The 24,507-nt window shown below is 44.0% G+C and overlaps 1 pseudogene across 1 annotated transcript; it reads left to right on the top strand.

The window, feature by feature from the left end:
• The first annotated feature begins 3,034 nt into the window (after nt 1-3,034).
• On the top strand, nt 3,035-17,153 carry LOC311000825 (serine/threonine-protein kinase tousled-like 1-B; annotated as a pseudogene). Its single transcript, XR_014596487.1, has 22 exons — nt 3,035-3,383; nt 5,336-5,457; nt 6,463-6,531; nt 6,688-6,726; nt 6,869-6,944; nt 7,033-7,076; nt 7,171-7,260; nt 7,390-7,470; nt 7,580-7,672; nt 7,785-7,895; nt 8,605-8,741; nt 8,919-9,110; nt 9,967-10,033; nt 10,408-10,505; nt 10,819-10,900; nt 10,999-11,090; nt 11,180-11,269; nt 12,887-13,056; nt 13,190-13,325; nt 13,433-13,543; nt 13,790-13,897; nt 15,514-17,153. The product of XR_014596487.1 is annotated as a serine/threonine-protein kinase tousled-like 1-B (transcript).
• Nucleotides 17,154-24,507: the final 7,354 nt, after the last annotated feature.

Here is a 24,507-nt window from a genome sequence, read left to right as displayed (position 1 = left end):
TAAGTTTTCCAACAGGCACAGTAACTTACTGTTACTGTTTGTAATATTGTGATGTGCAGTTTTACACAGTGGAGCTGTTGCCTTCCCACTGAAATGTTCAGGCAGCCTCAGCAAACAAAGGAATGAGTCCAGTGGAGTGAAAGTGATTTTCACAGCGGCCATTTGACATGTTATGCAGGAACCACACAGGTGTGATTTATAACATGAATTATGGCTGCGCTCCACTTAGCTGTGACTCCTCCAGGTTCTGTAGATACAGTACTGGCGTGGCTTACTGAATGGAGCTGTAATTACTGTGAGGACGGTTAAGGAAGGAAGGTTAATCATTTAGATGACAGACAAATGTAGCTAAAACATAAATTGATACTTACATTCATAGTATTGAAATCGGCATTCAGTAACGTGCTGCTGCAGAGACACAGTGAGAGTTCTGATCTAACAGACATATTGTTGCTGATGTGCCTGTCAACTTCCATTAGATCAGCAATGACTCCTTGTAGTTAGGTTTTTGCACTGAATCAGACACTTTTGACTCTGAATAAAGGATGACTAATTGTGTGTTTTCTCACTTGCACTTGAATGTGCTTTCGTCTTGCACTTAAATTTTTTTTTTCCAACATCCGAACTGTCAGGTTTTTGGGTTGTTGTTTTTTGTATAACAAAGGAATCATATTAAGTGCCTCATTCATCATGATTTGAACGTTCAGTTACATAGGACCTACTACTTTCACATACTTTTTAGATTTAACAAAATTAAATTTAATAGTATGATTTAGTTGATTTATTATAATGATATAATTGCATAATTATGACGACAAAAGGGTAATATAAAACTGCTTAGAGCATCCATATGATTTGGTATTTGTAATCTCGCACCACATCAAAGTGACTGGATTATTTTTTTGTATTTCACGAAATACTTCTGTAAAACTGTTTATATGTAAAATACAGTCTCCACTTGTGTAGGCTATTCAACTTGCAGAGTTAGAGAGCAATTACCTGCCAAAAAAAACCCCCACTGCCAAATGCTGTATTTTCTGCAAATGTACATCCAATATTTTTACCGATTTTCTTTCAATTTATTTTCAAACTTTTTGGTTTTCAAAAGACCATTATTGTTGTAGCCCACAGTTGTGTGTCTTATACACAAGCTGGAGGCAGTTTTCAAAATGTCAGCCAACACTCCTGGTTTTCCGTCAGACATCTGATGCTCCAGGAATGTCCTGACTGCTGCTTGGATATCAGGCACCTGTCACCTCTTTCCTCATAACACAACTCCAATTTCATACCTGAAATGACATCACAAACTGTGTGTGCGTGTGTGTAGTAGTGTAATGTCGTAGACTGCTTATACAGCCCTCCTCATTGCCTGTCAAGAAGACTATTGCTGTTACCATGGAAACCATGTGACCAAAAAAATCAGGTTACCATGGGCAGGTGCATATGAGGTGCAGTATGACCGCTTGTGCCTCAGTCTGGTTCCTGATGCAATCTGACTGCAAGTGGAGCAGGGGGTTGACAGACAAAGGAGCCTTTACACTCTGCTTTCTATTACTTTGAATGCTCATCTGAACCAATCTAATTACAGTAGAATTAACTTTTCAAATATTAGAGATTAAACATGTTTTCAGTCCTTGGAAATGTCTTCACTCTCAGTGCAGTCTCCGTATTGGTACATGTAATCTAGTGCAAAACAAATCTGTTATATTTAAAATAAATTGGCAAGGAATGGAAGAATAGGATGTAGGCCAAACAGTTGAATGTTTGGCCTACTCTCTCTGTCTGTTTCTCTCTCTCGCTGTGTGTGTGTGTGAGTGTGTGTGTGTGTTGTGTTTTGTGTATGCTGCCCTACAAGAAGGCAAAGGCATTTTGATGCACTGCACCAAATTTGGAACAAAAGACCCTATAGCCCAGACCACATAACTATCCTCCCACCTGCGCTCCCCTCCCTGCAACTTGTATTTCAAGACTGAAAAACAGCATCAAGACCACAGCCCTGCCTAACACACACTCTCTCACACACGCTCTCTGTTACACATAGTAACGTAGTGTACACAGTGCAGTAGTCTGATACAATCCAATATTACATTACTTACACACATACACACACGTGTTCATATATGACGATCTATAAATAGGCTACACATACCATGCACGAGTGCACACTACTGTATTTAAATATATAAATATCAAAAATAAGCAAATAAATTAATGATATGATATAAATATGACACAATATGTGCACATACATAGCCTATCTATATAGTATATAGGCCTATATATATTCACATATAATGACATATGATATATATAAATTATATATATATAATTTATTCATTATATCATATGTTATTAATTAATTAATTTGTTTATTTTTAACATGTCATTAATTTATGTTTGTTAATTTTTTGACATATACACATATATATATATATATATGCATATATATATATATATATATATATATATATATATATATATATATATATATATATATATATATATATATATATATATATATATGCATATATGTGCATATATGCATACATATATGTGCGTGTAGATATACACGTATGTATATGTATATGCATAGTACACATAGCATACATATTCACACACACACACACACACACACACACACACACACACACACACACACACACACACACACACACACACACACACCGGACACACACACACACACACACACACACACACACACACACAAACATTGGTGTGTGCGTGTGTGTCTCTGTTTTCCTACGTGTTCTCCTCAGACAGGAACTTTCGGCCATTTTTTCGGGGTGTTTGTTGTTTTCGCCAAAACAAGAGGCTGCTCTCAGGTCGAAGAGAGTTGCGCTTTCCAGTGAACCTAAGGCTAGTTTGGAGGAGGGTAAAATGATCCCAGATCAGTGTCTGTTTCGGTGTCATGCCATCCCCCATCGTACTGCTAGGTGCGCGCCAGCCTCGCGATAGCCTCGCCTACCAGAATCAAAGCTCCGCTCGCTCACTGGATGCTGACAGCGCGGTGCGGTCATCATGCAAAGGTTACTCTGGAGCCGCCTCGAGTCTCTGAAGAAGCCGCTGCTCCGCACGACCCGCGCGGGTCGCAACATGCGAGACGTCTAGCGACGCACACACGGACTAACCGTCGTTTGTGGCCTTGTCGGCGACAGCAGGTGTCGATGGACGCAAGTTTGGGATTTCCGCGAACGGCAGAGTGAACGCTGGCTCCTCTCGGTGGTAAAGTGGCTTCATGAGTGTCCAAAGTAACAGTGGAAGTGGTGGTGGAAGTTTGGAGGCGACGCCATCTTGGTCGCAGCTCTCCTCGTCCCCAACGATTTCTCAACAACATATAACGGCGACCGCAAAGAGCAAGGAAGGTACATGAGCCCACCAAGTGCTCGGCCGACTCTATTTCTCCCGAAAGTGTGTTGTTTGCAGGACAAGCGGATGGTTTCGGCCGAGTCGAGCCGCCGTCCGTGGAAGTAAAAATGGATGTCAAGTTCACTGATGCCGTGAATTGGAAGCCAAACGTCAGCTGTCAGTTCAGTTGACGGCCAGTCTGAGTAGCAGCGAGCTATCATGTTTGCACAGCGGCGGCGTTAGCTTGTTGTTTTGTTTGTGAGCTCGTCACTCACACGGTTTGTGGCGACTCGTCGACGCGTTACCAGTGTTTTTGTAGCAGTTTGTAACAATCGCCTCCTTCCAGCAGCATCAAGTTGTGTATTAAACAACGCAGCAGTGCATGTATCCATGAATGCATTGTAATGCATTTCCCTGCTGCTGCTGCTGCTGCTGCTGCTGCTGCTGCTGACAACTTGAGGACAGGCCCCGTTTTATGTCACTTTTTGGACAGTTTTGGACCATCTGTCCGTCCACATTGTTCTCTGCGTGCTGTGGAGATGTTATTTGCACCGATGTGGCTGCGCTGCTGCTTGTGATGTGACCAAACACTGTTCATAAGTCGGAGCATTTTGGTCCTAATGTTCCAGCTGGGTGTAGTAGTTTATGTAATAATATACGTATAACCACACGTAGACAGCCACGGTGCTAACAAGTCGTTGAAAGCGTCGTTATAACGACTGTGCGCAGGATCTTGTTTATGAAATCATTTCTTAACTTCACAGTCGTAACACGATCGCAGTAAGAAAGCAGTAATTACGCTGTAATATAAAGCTGTACTATGTAGATTAATTAACCCAAATCACTCTCTGCCCTGTCCTTAGATAACCTCACAAAGGCCTTGTTGTTGTGTGTGCTCTCTGTTTCACTGCACAGGGGGTTGTTTCATAATGTCCATTATGCCTTTTAGGGCTTGCCCCTGTGCCAGAAGAAGCTATGTAAAGATGACAGCCAGGAAATGTCCAATAAGGAAACAAACACTTGCAGCAGCCGGCAGGGAGCAGAGGACCTGTGCCTCGTCTCTCCCTGGAAACTGGTTGTCATAGACAGCCGGCGTATACGTTAGCCCGCTGCACGTAACAACAATCACTTCATATGTACTGTTGTGGTGATACACAAGTTGTTAATGGTTTTTCCATTCTGGCATCTGTGAATGTGGCCACACTGAGGAAATGTAAACGTAGAACTGTAAGGCTTTTCTGAGAAGCCTGTAAAACTAAAAGCTGTGTCCTGTTTCAACAGTCTAAGGAGCATTGTTAAACATGTGTAGCATTTAAATTAGACTGAAACACCCTGCTCTATTTTTCACTGACATTGCAGCATGTCAAAAGATTTTTACTTCGGGGACAAAACTCCCAGTGTCCTTATCTCAGATGTTATTGTGTTCTGTCCGCAAGGCCTCCGAGATACGGAGATCCCTAAATGTCAGAGACTAGTTTAGCTCCGTGCAAAGAGGCCATTGTGGCAGCCCTGCTAATGAGAACATGGAGGGGGCCGCTTGAAGATTTCAGTAGTGACAAACTGGCGGACTCGCTACGCCCCGGCCTTGACTCCTCTCCCTCCTGTCTCCCCGGTGGCAGGATGACCTTCCTGCTCAAGTTAGAAATGCAGTGTCACTCATCCAGAAGTGTCTCCCATCATCGGATGAAAGTGCATCTTTTACAGAGCTACCTAACTGCACCTACAGTTAAATCCATTTTCTATTTTTATCCTCTAATCACTCCAATTTTCTCTAATCCTCCCCCAGATACCGTCCTCCGCTCTTTCTCATCCAGCTCATTTTTTTATATTCTTTTCGAGTAATTTTGTTACAGGGATGTTTTCTGCTCTGATTCCTTGTGCTGCTATTTGCTACTGTTTCTTTGAGGACAATATAAATGTGTAACCTTACTCCTCACCCCCCCCCCCCCTTCTCTCTGCCTCACGCCAGGCCCCATGGAGGAGCTGCACAGTCTGGACCCCAGGAGACAGGAGCTGCTGGAGGCCAGGTTCACAGGAGCTGTCAGTGGCAACACAGTAGGCAGCACTGGGAGCACCAGCGGAGGTGCTAAGGTAACAGCAGCACAGACAAAAGACACCTTTATTTATTCATTCATTCATTTCGGACATGTAAGTTAAATCAGACTTCCTCACACATCATCTCAGTTTAAGTAATACAGCAACATGGCCCGAAAGGGAAAGCGGCCCCGGTACCCTCAGAATATATTCTCTTCATCAAAACTTTCTCTTTTGACATCCCAACATAACATGATACAACAGCAGATAGTAGTACAGAGCTGCAGTCCAGGTCCAGACAGTCAAAACAGATCACATGTGTGTCTGTACACGTGTCCATATTGGTCCATCTTAAAGGGACAACGAGGAGTTTTGGAAAAGTGTTTTCACACTACATTTATGAGCCTCCGCGCGCACCGTGAAATTCTTTGACCGGCGCAAGACAGACTCATGTTTTCATTCATCAAGAATTAAAGTCAGAGGTTGGAAGACGATCACATACCGTCGTAGTTCCGACCATAAACGGCGATTCGGCGGCGTTATTCTCATGACTCGCCACGAAACCGAAAGTAAGGAAACGCTGGTCGGCTCACCCAGCGTTTCCACCACCACTAATAATAACAAAGTAACGATAGAGACAAAACGATATATTTATCGAAAATGGGCCCATTAACAAGTGTGGGTAGCGGAGATTCATCCACATTAATATGAGACTTTTTTATTGTCGCGGAATTTTTCGTTCTGCCGATGGAGAAACTCCTCGTTGTCCCTTTAAGTGAGCAACAGGGACTTTTTGAGCACAAGTGTTGAAAGCCGAACCCGCAGGTAGAGGTTCCCATTTTCCTTAAAAGGACTCCTCACTTCCTGGAAATGCTCATGAGATGGAAAAAGGCCAAGTGACACACCTTCTAACTGAAGATCTGGATTCCTATCAGACGTGGCAGACTAGAGGCCTTGCCCCGTAGGCTGTGTTTCATTAGGTCACCACACACACCTGCGCTGACTGACTCTGTTCGTGTTGTGTGTTCAGGTATTTGAATGATTTGCGTGTTGTGTGTGCAGGGTCTGGCCAATGAGTCGTCCAACCACAGCTACGGCAGCCTGGGCTCGTCCAGTGACAAGGAGTCGGAGGTAAAAAACACACAGATGCAGTTTTGCTGCGTCGTCGCCGGTGAAATTAAATTGGACACATTTTATTACACAGGCACAGATACATGTTTTTTTTTTTTTGCGCTCGTCTCTCTGTCTCTCCCACTACCTCCACCTCTGCCTCTCCTCTCTTCCTAGAACTCTGATTTGAAAAGAGGGAGCTCCCCTGCCTACTCAGTATGTACTTCTCCTTCCTGCTGCTCTTTCCTGCTGAACATCACCACTGAATCCAGCTTTATTAGGTTAAACACAAGGGATTTATGCTTATTTTATTTTTTTTTTCCCCTCTCTCCTTCCTCTGTTTCATATCGATTTACAGACCCCGGAGAAGAAGCACTCTGAAACGTCCAGAGGGAGGAAAAGGAAAGCTGACACCTATTCAGAGAGCAGTCAAGGTATGACTAATACCTGGCGAAAATCAGTGTAATGCATCATGTATCACTGCTGGGTTGCATTAAAACCTTTATTCAAATTTCCGTGCAGGTAAAACCTCCACACGTGGGCCCAAGATCAGCGACTACTTTGATGTGAGTTATTCCAACAACCAGTGTTACTACATGTTCTGTCATCTTGAAGCGGTTTTCTTAACATCTGTCGGTTCGTTTTTCTCTCCGTCAACAGTTCCAGGGTGGAAACGGCTCCAGTCCAGTCAGAGGGCTCCCGTCGGCTCGCCGCTCTCCACAGAACTCGCACTCTGCTCCCGGCTCAATTGTAAGTGATTGACAAGCAACAGAAAGGGTTTTTTTTTTTTCCAGATGAGTTTTATGCAAATGACGTGGATGTGAGTCTTATGTTCTGTGTGTGTCATCACAGTGTTTAACAAAACCTCTTTGTCCGTAGATCCGGCAGAATAGCTCCTCTCCTACAAGCCTGTGTTTTGGGGAACACAATCCCAAAGCCTCCTCCAGCAAGTTTGTCCAGGTAACATGATGCAAACAGGAGACACACTCATTTGACACACTGTTTATACATACAGTGAACTCTTATTAATAATACACGGCTGACTGGAACATCTCTGTCCGGCTCGCAGACGGAGTTAACGGGGCTGAAACTGGCTGCTCTGGAGAGCAACAAGAGTCTGGACCTGGAGAAGAAAGAGGGGCGGATAGATGACCTGCTCAGGGTGAGTTGTGTGTTTTCACCAAGTCCTGGATAGGAGGATCACATCTGACGTTATAACTGTGTTGTATTTTATCATACACAACCAGACTGAACACTCTACCTGTCTTTACCAGGCTAACTGCGACCTGCGGAGACAGATCGACGAACAGCAGAAACTCCTGGAGAAATACAAGGAGAGGCTCAACAAGTGCATCACCATGAGCAAAAAACTGCTGATAGAAAAGGTTTGTGTCCATCTTCACACCAAAGCACGGCCCGTTTAACACCTGAAAGAGGAAAAAACTAACAGCGACGCAGTTGAAACGTTTTTGTGGCTAATGTGTTAACAACACGTAGAAGAATTGAAGCTCACTGCTTATAAAGGGAGTTAAAAAAAAAGCAGCAGGTTTAGAATTGCAACTGAAAAGGAGCAACACAGGCATCCTGATAACAAGTCCAATATCTTCTGGTGTTTTAGCTTTGCTTTTGTCCACGACTAATGAAGGGAGAAAGTCTCCTGTGGTTCGTGGAGCTTTGAATCTCTTCCCTCGCCACCTGTTTCCTTTAACTCACCACCACGGAGCTGCTCGGCACAGCACAGCACAGCACAGCAGCAGAGTGCTGGTGTTGGGAATTAGTGCAGAATATTCCCTAAACTGTGATTTAATATATCCAGGGCTTTCAGTTTTTGTAATTAAAAAAATAAATATACCTATTACATTTTTATTCTGCACAGGGATCTGCGTTGATCTGCTGTGGCCTGGGTTGTGCCTCGTTTGTGTGAATGAATAAATGTAATGTAAATGGAGCGTACAGGTGAAGGCCTGCGGTGGATGTAATTTGCAAGTTTGACTCCTAAACTAAAATGGATTTCAACTGTTATCTTCCTTCCTTCAGCACTAATCTCCATCATATCTGATCATGTGTGCGTGCGCGTGTGTGTTTTGTGCACAGAGCACCCAGGAGAAGCAGTCTTGTCGTGAGAAGAGCATGCAGGATCGCCTCCGTCTCGGTCACTTCACCACCGTCAGACACGGAGCGTCCTACACAGAGCAGTGGACTGACGGATATGCATTCCAGAACCTGATCAAGTGAGAGAGACGGCAGTCGTGCTCGTTTTTAAATCCTAGATGTTTATATTTTGTATAAGATATTCAATTAGAAACTGTGTTTTTTCCTCTTGACATCCAGGAGAAAACATGCAAACACAACACAGTTCCCTTCTATCTCCCATCTGACCCGTCTTCTTCACCCTCCTCTGTCCACAGGCAACAGGAGGGAATCAACCAGCAGAGGGAGGACATAGAGAGACAGAGGAAGCTGCTGGCCAAGAGGAAGCCTCCTAACCCTGCGTCTCCCTCCCTCTCGGTGGCCTCCACCTCTGAACCCAAGCAGCGCAAAACCAAGGTGGTCAACGGCAACGACTCGGACCCCTTCCTCAAGCCCTCCTTGCCCCAGCTGTGAGTTTCCTGAAATAAATACATACCGTCATCAGTGAAGGATGTAACGGATGTTCAGACTCTATTGTTTTTAGCTATTTTCTTTGTAGTAAACTGACAACTGTGCTCTAACATGAAAGCTTGTAATATATAGAGACTTAATATAGAGACTTGTCATAAAGATGATCCAAATCCCAGGTGTCAGATACACACACTACTTAAAGGGATCGTTCAACATTTTGGCAAATTGGCCCATTGCCGTAATCCCTATAGTTTTAGGAATAGGTTCGTTACCTTTTAATTTTCGGTGCAAGCTATTTTTAGAACGGTGGAGCGTAACATTGTGAGACAGGGTTGTTTTCGAGGTAAATTCACGCAAAATCGCTGATACGCATTCCCGTCGGGGGCAGTTTTTCGGCATTTGCCTTGAAAACAACTCTGTCTCATAACGTTCTGTTATTATCTCATAGCGTGGTGAATGTGCAGGTCACAACTTGTCCACCAGAGCGTTTTGGAGTTGTTGGATTGTGTGTTTGATGAGTTTGATGAGGGAAACCAAGAAACTCCATTAGCCTCTGTAGCGTAGCTCTGAGCAGCTCACGGCTCTGTTCCGCCGTTCTAAAAATAACTTGCACCGACAATTAAAGGTAACAAACCTACTGCTGTGACTATAGGGATTATGGCAATGGGCCAATTTGCCAAAATGTTGAACTATCCCTTTAATAACATAGGTTTAAATATAACACTTCCTTTTATCCGTCTGAAATTGTTGGACTTTCACTGTGGGGTGAAGAAGAATTGAATTTATTGTGACAGAGTGTCTGTAGTGCATCACGTTGGCTCCTGCAGGACTTTGACTTTCTCTGTGTTTTGGCAGACTGACCCTCGCCGAGTACCACGAGCAGGAAGAGATCTTCAAGCTCCGTCTGGGCCACCTGAAGAAGGTCAGCTGGAAAAATATATACACTTAGTTAATCAGTCAACCAATCTACCAATACATGAATAAAAAGACATTACTAAGCACAAAGGACATTTAATTTACTGAAAGCATGCAAAAGGACATGTTCAAGAAAAGGCTCCAATTCTAAAATGTGATTGACAGCGTGCACCAAAAGTACTGGGTGTTTATTACATAACACTCCGTTTACATCAAAACAGTGAAGGAGTAACTTCAGCTCCCACACTCAGCTTTATTTGTTGACAAAGTGTTTAATTGCATAAATGAGATTCCTTTACACGCATATTTTAACACCAACATAACCGAAATGTAAAAGAATTATGCATTTCATAACGTGTGTGTGTGTGTGTGTGTGTGTAGGAGGAGGCTGAGATTCAGGCAGAGCTGGAGCGGCTGGAGCGGGTGAGGAACCTCCACATCAGAGAGCTGAAGAGGATAAACAACGAGGACAGCTCGGCGTAAGTCCACTCGCCACACGGCTAGGTCCCCCCAAGTAATGAATGTAAATCCTCAAACATATGACGACGTTAAAGGCACTTCAAACAAGAAACGTTTCATCAGCCCAAGAACGTCTGTTTGATGTCATTTAAATTCGTCGATGTAATTATCCAGAGACAGCAGCACAATCATCCATATTTGCAAATCACTCGTTTGAAAGGCGACGGTAAATTAGTCAGATCAGTTCACCGCATCGAAACGCTGCACATTTTCTCTTCATGTTACGTGATTATACTTATTATTAACATTTCTGTTCTGTTCCTCCGCATGAAGGTTTAAAGACCATCCCACTCTGAATGAGAGGTACCTGCTGCTGCACTTGCTGGGCAGGGGCGGCTTCAGTGAAGTCTATAAGGTGACGTCCGTAACGCTGCGCTGGCTGTTCCCTACTCTCACTCTCTCTGCCTGTGTCCAGTATTTAAAGGCAAATGTGTCTTTTCTTGTCACACGCAGGCTTTTGACCTGTTTGAGCAGCGTTATGCAGCCGTTAAAATCCACCAACTCAACAAGAACTGGAGAGAGGAGAAGAAGGAGAACTACCACAAGTAGGTCTCATTCACACAGACACATGCAGCTTCAGACAAAGATTTTCTGCAGTAACACACATGTTACATTGACGTTTATTTCCTTCTAGGCATGCATGCAGGGAGTACCGGATACACAAGCAGCTGGACCATCCCAGAATAGTCAAACTGTATGACTACTTCTCCCTGGACACTGACACGTGAGTCACCTCTGACCTTTGACCTCTGGCCTCTGCCAGCTGCAGCCCTGCTGGGTCCACATATCCTCAGGTTGTTTATTGCACAGCACAGGGTTAAAACAGCGTTCCTAGCTGCAGTTTGTAACCAGCAAGTCAGAGTCCGGCCTCTGTGAGGGCACCGCTCGGTGAATATTCAAAAAATGCACAAGCTGTAATCTGCCAGGAGGCTCCACGTCAGAGCCGCAAGTGAGAGCAAACATCACAGGGGTGTTATCAGATTGAGAAAGAGCAAATTATAAAGCAAGTGACAGAAAAATGCATGAATCAGCACCAACATGTCCTGACAATGGAAGCTATTTTTAAAGCTGGTAGTTCAGGGCATGTCTTGCCCACCCAATCAAAAGTTAAGAAAAATCATTTTTTTCTTTTCTTTAACTTCCACTAAAGGGAATGGCAGGATACCATCTCTCACTTGTGATTGGGTGGGCAGCGCTCAGCCCGCCTACTGAACTCACACACACCCCTTCTCATCTTGTTCAGGCACAAACACACACACAGCGCTCTAAATGATACCCGTCCACTGCATGGAGCGTGTGTCACCGAGGGCGGGCGTGGAACGCCAGAATTAGCCCGGTTTTAGCACCATAAGGCGTTACATAAGAACCATCAGGTGTTAAATAAAGCCTGTGGAGGGAGGTATACTGTATAAGTGCATTGATATTAGTGTATTTAATAAACACTGTTGGGATTTATATAACCACCTTATCTTGTAAACATCAACTTGGCTCCGTGGAGTAATGAGTGAAGGCAGCTACTGGTTCAAAGAAAAACTGAAAGATGAGACTTTCAGTCGATTGAGGGAATTATCGTTTCTAAACAAATTGTTTTAATGATTTTACTTCAAATTTTCGTTTATCCTTTTTCATGAATACGAACTGCACTCGTGACCTGTAGGAGTTCAAACACTGCAGTGTTTCCTCTAGGACCCTGAACCACACACACGCACACACACCAAAGCAATAAGAAAACACATCCATGACACGTGGGATAATTTGACGTGCAGCGTCAGTCGCCACCGCCGCGTGATATTGTCAACTGACAGACCAGCGTGTAGTGAGAATGTCGGTACTGAAGAACCTTGTTGACGTTGTTTAATGATAAACTGAGCACCGTCCAGTGGATCGAGACTTTTGAGGAAGTTTACAAAGTACTGGTAAACGGTAGATTATTATTGTGCAACTGCTCCGACCTGATTATGAAGTAGTGACGGCGCTAATTAAGGAGCGGCGAGCTGGGACAACTAAATGTATATAGTGGAAACCCTGCACTGATCTCATATGGAGTTAGATGGATTTGTCACCCCCCGTTTATTCTAGTGCAAACTCTTCTCTTTTCATCATTTATTTTGACACTTCATGGATGGATGGATGGATGCTGTGCATGAATTAGCTTCAAGTGTTGGTGAAGCATGTGTGGTAGAAGGGGTGAAGACACTGGTAGTCTCTGTTATTGGTGACCCTATTAACTCTCTATTCAGGGATCAATAAATGATCAGTAGTGTTCTAATCTTGTGTTGACACCAGCTCTGTTCAGTTCATCAGTGTTGTTTCTTGTGTGTAACTGTGTGTGTCCTCTCAGGTTCTGTACAGTGCTGGAGTTCTGTGAAGGCAACGACCTGGACTTCTACCTGAAACAAAACAAGCTGATGTCAGAGAAGGAGGCCCGCTCCATCGTCATGCAGATCGTCAGCGCCCTGCGCTACCTCAACGAGATCAAACCTCCCATCATCCACTACGACCTCAAACCCGGTGGGTCACACTACTTTCTACCTGAATTATACTTAGTTAAGAGTTCATTATAGGTCATTTAACCTTGTTAACCCGGGGTCAGACGCTCTTGACTCAGTCTTATGCTGTGTTTGTGTGTGTGTGGGGGGAACAGGTAACATCTTGTTGGTGGATGGCACCGCATGTGGAGAAATCAAAATCACAGACTTTGGCCTGTCGAAGATCATGGATGATGATAACTATGGTGTGGATGGGATGGACCTCACATCACAGGGGGCCGGCACCTACTGGTAAGACCCACACACACAGACACACACACACAATTACTCCCCTCAGACTGACACAGGAGAATCTTCTACCTTGTGCTACTATGAAATGTGTTGTTTGTGTTCTTCAGGTATCTCCCTCCTGAGTGTTTTGTGGTGGGGAAGGAGCCGCCTAAGATTTCCAACAAGGTGGACGTCTGGTCTGTGGAGTGATCTTCTTCCAGTGCCTCTACGGACGCAAGGTACGACTCATCACATGACCAATGAGTTGAACAATGTGCACGTCAGCAGAGAGTAAAGATGAACTCATACACAGGTGGATTGTTAGTTAGAGGTGTTGCTTTGATATGTGGAAGGAGCAGTTTGCAGACACCAGCGGTGTGTTTCATAGATGTTTGTGGTGCATCACTGACCATAAAACGGCTGCAGGGCTTTAATGGTGGAAGTGATGGATTGTGGTCCGTTGACTGTCTGTTTGTCTTCTCCAGCCGTTTGGTCACAACCAGTCTCAGCAAGACATTCTCCAGGAAAACACCATCCTTAAAGCCACAGAGGTCCAGTTTCCTGCGAAACCACAGGCTAGCACAGAGGCCAAGGTAACACACACACACACACACGATTTTACATTATGCTAAAAATGCTTTTGTTCCTATGAAAACTGAAGAAGATGAAGTTGTGTGTAAAAACCTTGCAAATATCTTCTCATGACCTTAAACATTGTCATAGTTGGAGTTAAAGCCCCAGTTTGTAACTTATTTGGCTTTTTATTAACAAAAATCTAATATTTCTTTCATAAATCCGTATTTCACTGAAGTTGAATCACACCTGCATACAAATGAAAGCTTTCTCGTACCTTAGAATGAGTTGTTACAAGTCGTTACAAATACATGAGTGGGCGACGCACCGAACCGAGGCGGCCATGTTGCATCGCCATTTTTTACGTTGAGTGGCAGCGTGACCGTAGGTAACCATAGAAACTCAGCGGAGCTGTGGGCTCGGCCTGTTAAAACTGTCACCACTGTGTAGTGTGAGGAAGGACGGAGGCACTGATGTTGCATTCAGGTGCAGTCAGGCAGACGGCCGTCGGCAAACCAACCGGATGTCATTTTACTCGATGAGAGTAAAAAGAGAGTCCGATATGCAACCGCACCGCTAGATGGGGGGAATTCCTACATACTAGACCTTTAATGTTGGGCAATATGGAGAGATTAACAACATTAAAGCAGAAGTAAGTGGTCTGGTCGTTTTCGCTAATGCTGCGTTCCAGGCAGGCTTTTGAAATCGTAAATTACAGCTTCAAGTCACAACTTACGACTTTGTAGCGTTCCAGGCAACCCACTCATGTTTTTCCGACCTGTTTTACCGGTGAAAGTCACTATAACGGCCACTCGTAACTTCCGACCGGTGAAGTCGTACCAGATCGAACTGGTACCACTTCACGGTCGGAAAAATACGAGTTTCCTTGAACGCACCATAACAGTCCTCGTCCCTACGTCACCACATTCACGGCGTTCCTTGGCTGCACACACAGCCCTGCATGCCGTTCTCTCTCCTCATTGGATAAAAACTGTAGGATACGATAAATGTTTTCTCTTCGGCTCAGAGCAGAGCAGAGGGACTGAGAGACCCGTGTTTCAGTCCAAACACTCTATGTAAGTGATTGCTGTCGGAAGATATAACTATTTAAGACTTATATTAACACAAATATATCACTTACTTCTGCTTTAAGTAACCACATTGACAGACATGTTTTTGGTTAGAGTCAATTAACAACTGAAACATCAGGTTTCTTCACATTGCTGTGAGCGAATTGCAACATATTGGCTTCATACAGCAGCTGAAGATATTAAAATGATTGTCTCCTCAATCAAAACAATAAACAACAAAGCCATATGTCTCTCAATCCTCTTAAGATGTCGTCAAATGGCTTCACTGTTGTTCAGCATAAATGAGTTGAGACATGTGTGCTGTAAATATAGTTGGTTAATTAAGACACCTGTACACACGATGATTAAAGTATTATTGTTCGAGAGTCTGACAATCCACTGACATGTTGATACATGTTTCACCATCTGAAGCAGCTCTGATGTGTAACTGAAAAAAAAACCAGCTTAGAGTGTTCATTTGCCACCAGATAGATGAAAAGCGCGCACACACACACACACTCACAGCCTGATGCTCATTTTCTAAAATGTCCTCCTCCGCTCTGCAGGCGTTTATCCGGCGCTGTCTGGCGTACCGCAAGGAGGACCGGTTCGACGTTCACCAGCTGTGCTCGGACTCCTACCTCCTCCCTCACATGAGACGCTCCAACTCCTCCGGCTCCCTGCAGCCCTCCGCCTCCTCTCTGCCCACCTACTGACTGGCTCCCCTCACATGACTGACAGCCTCCTCTGGCCAATCCTCAAGCAGGATTGTTGGAATTGAAGGAAAACATGGACATGGATCTTCTTCTTTTTTTCTTTCCCTGAGCTGTTCCCAAACTGGATAGATTAGCAACAGAAGAGAATGGAAATGGACAGATGGAAGTGAGAGAAGAAGAAGGATGGATTGGTTGGATTCTCCCTCTGAATCTGTTTGTACAGCGTTGTGTCCTTGAACTCGACTGTGTGAAGACAGGAGGAGGGGGGGGGGGCGGCCTGAAAAACAGAAGGGAAGTGGAAAGAGAAGCAGGGGAACAGCTCAACACCGTGTGCAGCAGGAAAAGACAACGATGAAGCCAGTGCATCTGTTTATGGACTTTATTAAATCACCCTCTAAGGAGACATTTCAACAGCTACAGGAGCTGCTCTATGTCCTCCATGTCCTCCATGTCCTCCTGACCACTCCCACCTCTCTTAGCTGCACACACACACACACATCACAGTATACACTTTCAGAGTGGCTGAGAATTGTAACATAAAGCCACGGCTGCAGACGACGGGGTGGGGTGTGTGTGTTGTGGTTGTGGTTCAAGTGTCTGTGAATCAAATCCGGACCCTCGGTTTAACCACCGCCTGTGGACTGGAGGCATAAAACAAAGTGACATCTCATGGGGTCTTCTCCCTCGTAGCCCCCCACACACACACACACACACACACACACAACAGGGGCTGACTTCAGCGTCATGATGTAACCTTATAAGGACTTGACTTTAAGAAGAAAAAAAAAACGTCCCAGATGAAATTATCTGGGGTTGATTTGCACTTCCGATCCGGATCATGGTCGTCTGGTCTCACAGATTTGGCATGAAGTACTTAGAGCGTGGGCTCGCCCTGGACTTCTCTGTGGTCAAATCCTCCGTTCGCATTTTTCAATGTGTTGCGAAGCAGTTCAGATCTACACAAAGTGGATGTGTGAATGTGTCTTAATCCATTTTTTTGTTTTATTTTTATTTTATTTTTTTGCTGTTCAGGTAAAAGGTTCAAACTGTTTCAAAGGGCAGAGCATATTACAGTACATGTCGTCATAGATGTCCCCATCCACCTGCCTGAAGACAAGCCGGACTGGACTTGAGGGACTTTGGAGCGACCGTCACTGTATCTCAACAGACTCGGGCACAGTATTTAGTGTACATTTCATGTGCGGGCGACATTACTCACTAGCAAATATATAGTAATGAGGCTTCCCCCCCCTTTGCTTCCCAGTGTCTTCACTTTGCTAAGTTTATTTGTGTTTCCCTCTGAAAGCTGTTTCTCAGTTGGCTGCTATAAATGTCGCTTTTAGTTTGGTAACGTGTGAATGGTCCGCCTGGCGTCCGTGCGTACTTGAACTGTGTTTAGAGGAACACTCTCCAGAGCCTCTTCTTTTTTTTCTGAAACGGACACACACTGTGCTGCGACACATTCTTCTGCCACCAAACATCAATGTCCACGTGGGTTCTTTCTTTTTTTTTTTTATTATTTTGATTTGGTTAACTTAATGTGAGAGTCCAACAGACATTATATGGAGCAAAAATCCCAGTATGCTGTGTAGTGAGGAACGGTCACACCTGTTCGTGTCAAGTAGAGTTGGGCACGCGCTCCAGGTTTGGCCCTGTGTTGCAGCATGTTTTTACTGCAGCTAGAAAACCCCCCAGTGGATATATCCAAATGTTGTCGTTCTGTAAATAAAAACACTTACCTGTATGTTGTCATGGCATTTGAAGCTCCGTCTCAAAAAAAAACGCAGGCGACCAGGACTCACTCGGGCCCAGAGCTCGTCCTCAGAAAGACAGAAAAAAGCGGGGGATGTTGTTGGAAGAAGTCAGATAAAAAGACAAGTGGGAGCCGTTAACAGCGAGCTGTGGGTGTCTCATCTTCCCTCTGAGCTCTCGCCTCCTTTTAGAAGAAGTCTTAATTGATTTTCTATATGTGAAGCTGTCGGGTAAACAAAGACAGTCGTAGCTCCAGTGACATGACAGGTGCATTAACTGCAGGAAGTAGCTTGTGCTCCCAAATGAAAGCAAGTGATGAAATGCAATGAAAGAGGTGAAGTCTGTTTCCACTTTAATTCAGTTGTACTTTCATCCACTGGACAAACTAACAGTGGAACACACACACACACACACACACCATGTGATTAATGAAGAGCCATGTGTAGACAGATGTAAAGCGCAGCCATTAGTGAGCTACATGTCAGATCACATTAGTGGTGTGGGGGTGCAACGCTACCATATGCAATAAAGATTGCCTTACAAGTCTTAATTCCTGCAGTGTGACCAATATTTCCTGTGGAGAGGTTACGCAACCTCAGCATCAGCATCAGCAGCAGCTCCTGACACAAGATGGAGCAGAGGAAGGTGACGAGTCCTGTGTGAAGACACTGGAATATTCACGTCATGTGTCCGTGGCTCCACAGGCGCCGCGACTCAGTGTTAATGCAGAGAGAGATCTGATAAAAACACGTGGCAATCGTTAAACAGGAATTTATTAAAATCTCACTTTCCTTACATCCTGGACTGACAGCATCATGTATGGAAGACAGTTAAACAAACAACATGAATGGCTCTGATTAGTTTTTAACGTAAAGATCCAAAATACATAGTGAGGAATAGGCTTTATACACAGCTCCACTACTTCCTGAACTTAAACAAGCTCCTTTATTTCCTGTCTAACATTATTGGACAAACTGATGAATCCAGGTGTGTCTGACTCTGACCTCAGTAGTCACAATGGTCAGACACGACTGGATTAATCAGTTTGTCTAATAAGACAGGAAATAAAGGAGCTTGTTTACGTTCAGGAAGTAGTGGAGCTGTGCATAAAGCCTATTCACAAAAATGTTGGAAATTGTAATTCTCACAATAAAGAAGGAAATTCACAGGTGAAAACATGACCTCCTATGTTGAGGTAATAATTTGAATCTGTGTAGAAGCTGAAAACCTGATTAATTTAAATTTACAATATCTAAATATTTCACTTTGGCTGCCACCCCCCCCCCCCCCCCCCCCCCCCCCCCCCCCTCCTTTAAAGATCAAGTGGATTCATTTCAAAACTGGTTTTCCTGGTGTTCATTCACAAGTCCATTTTTGGGGAAGTGAAGCTGAGATGGAAATTTTAAACTTTAACATCAGGAATATTCACTTCTGTTTTGATCAATTCATCTGACTGAAATTCAAGAGGAAGAACTCTGGGTTTGTTCAAGTTTCAATGTTATCCCAAATTTTGGTTTCTGGAATAAAGCTGAATTTAACTTGAACCTGAGCAACAAATATTTTTAATGCTTTCTCTTCATTAGACAACACAAAAAAATTACTTAAAACTGACCCATGATCTTAACTTACTAATAAAACAGAATCCATACTAAACGTTTATTTCCAGGTCAGTTTTATGTATCAGAAGTGGTTCATTTAACACATTAAAGCCTACATTTGAAATTGCAGACAAGTCCTGTCCAGTCTTTCACAGGTGTTTTTCAAATTTATTTCTCAGATATAAATTTTCATATTTTCAGCTAAATTCTGTCACTTGATGGATTTTTAATGTCACTTTTGACTTTTCTCTCCACGTAGTATGTCCATTTCACACCTGAATTTTGCAGGTGTGAAAATGTTTTTTGCCTTTTTACCCAAATGTTTTTGGAATCTGTGTGTTAGTGAGTGTTTTTGGTTGGTGTACCTTCTCTTTTTTCCTGTAAGATGATCCTGAAACCAACACCTGCCTCTTTCACCAGTGGTGGTTAGAATGAAGCCTTTCAGTTTCCATAGAGGAGCTTTACTGTCTCATCACAGCTTTGTCTTCTTCTTAAGTCGTTGATTTGTGACTGTCAAGGAACAGCAACAAACACTGTGTATGAACACACACAGAGGCATCATGTAAAATTTATTTGGCTTTATTGCTCGCACTGTGCATACTGCAGATGTTTGCAGAAACCTCAGTTACAGCGACTCCTTGTGGCTGTTCTGCATCACTACAACTCTCTCACCAACGCGCTTCGGCCATGCCAGGAGACGTGCTGTGTATCTACATCGACATCTACACCCACTAAATGATCACCCAACAGCAAACACACACACACACACACTGCTCAGTAGCTCTTGTCACTGTAAACCTTGTGTCGTCTGGCATGGCCGCCGCGCTGTAACGTTCTCCGTGTGGTAGAGACGGCGTGTACTGTAGAGCTCTGGGTATACATGGAGACATACAAAAAGGGACAGACTAATAATTTCAAAACACAAATGTGGTGCAAAATAATGCAGATTCATTCATTGGGTGGAAACACTCGTACAGAAATTTCAACAAAAATTAATACGTAAATCAAATTAATCTACTGGTCAGGGCGTCTATTGACTAATAATAAGAGATTATATGTTAGGGCTGGACGATTAGAACCAAAATCTATAAGATGATAAATTCATACTCTTCTAGTATTTATTACAACAGTGCATGATCGTCCTCTGTGTCGGCCCCACATCTGATATCTTTGTCCTGGTTTATTCCAGTACGACCAGTTAGACGGCTGGTCACTCTGCTGAACTTCCAGTTACAGGTCAGTGGCGGTTGTAGCTATTCTCAGTTATTTATTAAGGCGTAATGATGGTGGGTTGTCACTGAGTGAATTTGATGCATCATCCGCCCCATGGCACACACTGTTTATATAGAAATCTAAATTGTGAAACAGAGGACTTGCCAGATCAGAAAGGGAGGGAGGGGGGGCGGGGGGGGTCCTAAGGTACAGTAGTTCTTTGCCTGGATGTAACTGCCAAGTGCAAACTACAAACGAAGAAGCGCACCTCGTCCTCTCATACAGTAGCTCCGTGACAATCTGGTAATAAAGACATGTTGGTGAGAGCAGTCTACATCTGTCCTCCAATCTTCATATCCATCCATCCTTCATCGCTCCACACAAGCTTCCTCACTCATAACCGGAGCATCTGACCTCTGAGCTCTGTGACTTCCTGTCCCTCTTGGCCAAATAAATAGAAAACACAGAGAAAGACAGCCAGGGAGGGAGGGAGGGGGGCGAGGGGGGGGTAAGAGAGAAACCGGGTGTGTGTTTTGGTTTGATGGCAAGTGGGGTCTTGTTTTTCCCAGGTTATGACGACGTTAGTGTTGTTTCCGTGGGGGCCGGTGCTTCCGTGGCGTTCGTGGAGGCGGTTTCCGTGGTCGCCGTGGAGTCGGCGGGGTCGGTAGCCGGAGCTGCCGTGACTGTGACCGAGGCGGGAGGGGCGGCGGTGGATGTAGGTAAGAGGGGGGCCACTCCCTGAGGCAGGAGGGGGGGCAGGTGGGAGGGAAGCACTGTGGGGAGAGGGGGGAACGGAGCCAGACCCGGCAGGGTTGAGGGGTGGGAGAGCGGCCAGGGACGGGACTGAAAGATAAAACACGTGTTACAGTCACATAACGATGGAATCATTTACCATGCTACATACTTTTAAGGGATAGTAGCATTTCCAAATAAAAACTGCGTTTTTCCTGCACTTTGAAGGGCTGGAAAAATTACATTACAGCGAACAATGGAACTGTGTATTTTTTTTCAGGTAAAACCTCTTTTAGGCCGCGAAAATAGGCCATTTCGTTGGGTCTGTTCACAACATTGTATGTTGTAAATCTCTGGGCAGGGCTATGGGCTGGCGTTGCTAACGGGAGGAGTGCAGAGAGTCTTCTACTGCAATTAAAGTACTTGTAGATCATACAGCCCCACTTAAAAAAATGCTACTATCCCTTTAACACAGCATAAAGCCTGAATTCATTCATTTATAGAAAGCCTAAGTGGAAGTGGAAGTGAAGCTTGCCATGGGACCTCAATTCAGAAAAAATCTCCATGTAAGTGAACGGAAATCAAAATTTTATTTCGTGACCCGATTTAATTGTGTCATGAGAAAAATATATGACTTTAACCTACTTAAAGGTACATTGTGTAGGAATTACTCCATCTAGTGGTGCGGTTGTAGATCGCAAGCAACTCAATCGTATTTTTCATGCTGCATTCACATGAAATTGGGCAGACGGCAGACGGACGACAGCCGCTGCACGTAACGGCATAAACAAGCTCTATGTAAACAAGTGGTCCGTCAGCACGAGGCAAAACAATACACGTGACCCACGTTTTACCGGCTTTCTCTCAACTTCTGTGACTAAAATGACATCTGGTTTGTTAGCGACGGCCGTCTTGCCCGCACTGCAGGTGAATGCAGCATCAGTGTAACGCTCCATTCCTCCTCACTGCGTTACCGCGGTGACTTTTCACAGACGCACCTCGACCTGAGCCGACAGCTCCGGTGTCTCCGGTGAGTTTCCGTGGTTTCCTACCGTCACGCTGCCACTGAACGTAAAAACATGGCGACACCACATGGCAGCAGCACCGAGCTTACCCGCTCCATGGAGATATGAATGATATGAACGGCAAAATTCAGAGCTGAAAGGAACACTTCAGATTTGTTGATGGGGGGGATTACTGATTAATGAAAAACAGACTTTCGAACCAAATAATCGATTTTCGTGAATAGATAACAGGAGAACTTACACAATGTCCTTTAAAACATCGCGTTTCATGCCAAAAAATCTGCAGTTTGTCATAAAACGGCAACAGAAGAATGTATTTTGTATTTTTCGTCACCTACGCCACCTGTAGTCTTTCTGGTTACGGATTTTGGGGAATTTTGATGTTTTAAACAAGTAGAGGTCATATATTTTTCTCATGACAATTCAATCAGATCACGAAATAAAAGTTTGACTCCCGTTCACTACATGGAGATTTTTTCTGAATGAGGTCCCATGGTGAGCCTTACTTCCTGCTTCCGCTTAGGCTCTCTATATATGTAAGAGCAAATGAATGAATGGAGAATGAGACGATGTAAGCACCTTTCCAACCCACAGTGCATTGTGGGAGAAATTGTTTCGATCACAACTACATTCAAACACTTTTTATAATTATATGCAATGCTGCTTGAAAGTTTGTGAGTCCTCCAAACGTGGTGTCTGTGATTGTGACCAAGTAATTCAATGTGGGACTCTCAACTGTCCAGAGAGTGGAAGTCCACACGGCCTCTGGTTTGTCCACATAATCTCTGGCTGAGTTTAAACAGGCAACTCTGTTTTCTTTAGAGTAGACGCTGCCACAATTTACATATCTATTCATTTTTCACTTGATGTGCATTAATCCCAGCTGCTGCAGAGAGATCTGCATCTCTCTGGAGGTGATGTGTGGGTCGGCCTTTACCTGATTTATTCTTCTTCTGGTGCTTCTGATGCCGAGTTTCCTCCATTTGTAAATTATTTGTCTTACAGATCTGACCAAACCTCTCCTAAGGAATTGATTATTTAATAACTTCAGCACCCACATGAGTCCATTTACCTACTTGACTTTACCAATGCAGCTGCGGTTTACTTACTTTCGCACATACTCTGATTCCATGTTTCACTTTCTCTGCTGGCTACACCCACTTCCCACAAACATTTACATGGAATTGATGAACATAAACCCGTCATTTTGTATATTAAAAAAAAGAAAAAAGAAAAATCCAAACTACTCCAGGGTTCACAAACTTTCAGGCAGCATTGTATGTTCTCCATTCATTTACAGCAGTGCTTTAAATATGTTGTGTTACAACGCCTGAAAACAAATCAGTGTGTACTGGTACTTGTCATCATCCTGCAGCCTCTGGTCAACAGGTGTATAATGAGCGTGACTGTTTGTTTACCTGTGGTCCCCGGTAAGATGCCGGTGCCTGCTAGCTGCACCGCGCTGAGGTCTGGGAGTGGCAGGTTGAGGTTGGGAAGGTTAGGGAGCGGAGGTAGGCCACCTGGGAGGGGCATCAGACCTACACACAAACACACAATGCCATGGAAGTGCAAACAAATCATTATTCATGCACATGTCTAATCACAGCCATTGTCACTTTGTACATCTGAAGTGAGGTAATGCTGAGACTGAACAGCCCTGTACATGAGGCCGAGCTACAGAATATTCAACTCATTTGACGGTTCGTGGTACAAAACCAGAGGAGACGTGAGAGCTTGTTGGTGGCTGCTGGGAAAGAAGTTAATCCATTCTTCCTCTCAAATGTCCTACTCCCTATCCACCTTTTTCCAAATGTCAAAAACGTAAGTGGGTTTTGCTCTTCCAGTGGAATTGATGTTTACGTTTCCATGGTTTCAGTTCTTTGGATCTTCTGTGGATCTTTTTTTCATTGAAAATATGTAAGACACATGGATCATGACGCCAGCTTTTAACAATGGATGTCACACAAATGGACATCCTTTGTTAAAAGCCAGTGTTACTAGATCCATGCATTTACAGCAACTATGGCAACTAGTGAAACCATGGAAGCGTAGACATACAATTCCACCAGAAGAGCAAAACCGGCTTACATGTTTGACGTTCGGAAACTTGTGGAAATTTATTTAGCCACATTGTATTTTCTTTTTCATTGTATATGTATTTCCTGTGCTTTTGTATTTTATGTCTGTTTTTTGCTGTTGTTTTTTATATGTAAGGTGACCAGGGTGTTGAGAATGGCACCAACAAATAAAATGATTTATCATTATTCACTATTTTATTACTAATGGCAACTTGTCCTTAAGAAAACAAACTGAGCCTTGCAGTTGACTTGACCTTTGTCTTTATTTTCCCTACAGGGGTGTGAAACACAGCTGTATGAATCTACACACGGAGCTGTAACACCTCTGCCACGTGTTTTGTGCTGCAAGTTCACAGCTGACTGAGCAAACTGATGACGTGGAGGCTGGACTGTCTGAGAAATCACCCCCTGGTAGCGTGGTGGCAGGGTTGAAGTTGGTGGTGGCGG

This window comes from Trachurus trachurus (assembly GCF_905171665.1).
Source record: "Trachurus trachurus genome assembly, chromosome: 17".
Classification (NCBI taxonomy): Eukaryota; Metazoa; Chordata; class Actinopteri; order Carangiformes; family Carangidae; genus Trachurus; species Trachurus trachurus.
The sequence above is the reverse complement of the archived record's forward strand: the minus strand, read 5'-3'. Positions and strand labels throughout refer to the sequence as shown.